The sequence below is a fragment of the Heterodontus francisci genome, chromosome 9, assembly GCF_036365525.1.
Source record: "Heterodontus francisci isolate sHetFra1 chromosome 9, sHetFra1.hap1, whole genome shotgun sequence".
NCBI classification, from domain to species: Eukaryota; Metazoa; Chordata; class Chondrichthyes; order Heterodontiformes; family Heterodontidae; genus Heterodontus; species Heterodontus francisci.
In genome coordinates this window covers 5016776-5018946 of record NC_090379.1, presented here as the reverse complement: position 1 = coordinate 5018946, position 2171 = coordinate 5016776, and positions in this window count along the sequence as shown.

The window sequence follows — 2171 nt, the reverse complement described above, 5'->3', positions numbered from 1 at the left end:
CCTCACAACATTTAAGAAGTATTTAGATGAGCACTTGAAATGCCATAGCATACAAGGCTACGGGTCAAGTGCTGGAAAATGGGATTAGAATAGTTGGGTGCTTGATGGCCGGCACAGACACGATGGGCCGAAGGGCCTGTTTCTGTGCTGTATAACTCTATGACTGCATCACTGAGCAGAATTCGGAATGGGCCCGAGGTTTTTGCCTCCTTATTAACCCTACCCAGGTCATCCCACTGTTGATCTGGTTGCTCCTCATGTCTCCCCTTATCTAACCATGTTTCAGTATATAGTATTGCTCCAGATTTACCTGATCAATTATATTAAATACCTTCTAGAAAGTTCCCCACTCAGTCACATGCTGTTCAAGCCCCAGTTTCTCCAGCATTGTCTCTTTGATCATTCAATTCACATGGGGTCAGACAGGAGCTATTCCATCCTGGATCCAACATCTAAAAAGGTTCTTTTCACCTCTCGGTGACCGGGCAAGGGCCTCAGTCCGACCGGAACCAGGCGCTGTTTTATCAAGACAGTGCAGCACACTATTGGTCCTCAGCATCTGACTGGCTCTGCAAGCGGGCTCTTCAATGAGTTGACATGTTAATTGCAGAATCTATCACCCCACCTCTCAACTTTGCCTTTAGCCATTTCTATATCATTCCCCCTCTCCTCGCAGTACAACATTCATTTTCAACAAACTTGAAAATCAGGCGATGGGCCTGTCAGCTGGAAAACACGAGCTGCGTTAATATGACAGATTGAACCCGAGGCTGCTATTGGCAATCTCGAAAGCAGTCAAAGCAAGCTATTGATTGGAACTCATCAGGAAGCAGTAATGAACAGTCAGACTGCACTGGACCATCAAACTGAGCCCAACAACTGATTTAATAAACACGATGGGGAAAATGGCATTTTACTGTGCTGTTAATCATCAAACTATCTTACTGCCTCCTAGGAAATTCCAGAAATTTTGACACCACTGCATTAGCCTACATCGAAGGCCCTACACGATCACTCCATTCGACAAATTAGATTACAGCAGTGCTAAATTTAGTTTACCATCCAAACCTTAGACGTAGAGATGTTTCCACTTGTGGGCGAGACCAGAACTGGGCAATATAAATATAAGATCGGCACTAATAGGGAATTCAGGAGAAACTTCTTTCTCCAGAGAGTGAGGAGAATATGGAACTCGCTCCCACAGGGAATGGTTGAGGCAAATAGCAGAAATAAGTACATAAAGGAGAAAGCAATAGTATGATCTGCTGATAGGGTGAGATGAAGCAAAGCCTGGCTACCTGACCCGAACCCGACTACATGTGTTGGGTTCGGGCGGGGTTGGGTCTATATTCTGTGTCCAATCTGTCATGCATTATTACATTTAGCAAGTTTTTTTTCCACTTCTCAGTGTGCAAATGGCTCCTCGTATTACTTCCGATTACCGTGGATTCCATTCATTGCGGTATTGGGGTCAGGTCAGGCATGAGAAACAAATTGAAGGGCTCGGGCTCCAGTCGGGTCGAGGTCAGGTTTTAATTTTATGCCTGAGCAGGCCTTTAAGATGAAGTGGGGTGGGAGCAGGCTCACGTGGAGCATAAACGCTGGCATGGAGCAGTTGGACCGAATGGCCTGTTTCAGTGCTGTAAATACTTTGTAATTCATATGTAACATCTAGTGAAAGTGAGTCCAATGTATCAAATGCAGGGACAGTCAAATATTCACCCATCACTCAAGCACAAACGCTCAACGTCTGATATCTATAGCAACACGTGCCAAACACAATGGGTCTCACCTCACCACTGAGGACAGCATTCCAATCCTCTGGGGTTTTATTTCAGGGCTGACTGACACCTCAGCTGAGAAAAAGGTCTCGTCCGTCGACATGTTCCAGTTCCCAAAACCGAAAATAACCAGGTGCTTTGGCAAAGGCAATGCCATCTGACCATGGAAGTAGCAGCCCTTGTGCTCACTGCAAGGCAAGAGAGGCAGAAAGGAAAACAAGTCAAAACTCAGAGCTGGTCTAAAACTGGCTCCAACAGAAGGCAAACCATCCTGCTTTATTAGGAAACCTTCCTGGTAGAAAACAAAACAAATATCACCATTGTTGTTTGAGAATTTGAATTGTTTGCAAATCTGTAATAAAATCTGGTCCCAGTAAAAATGACAATGTC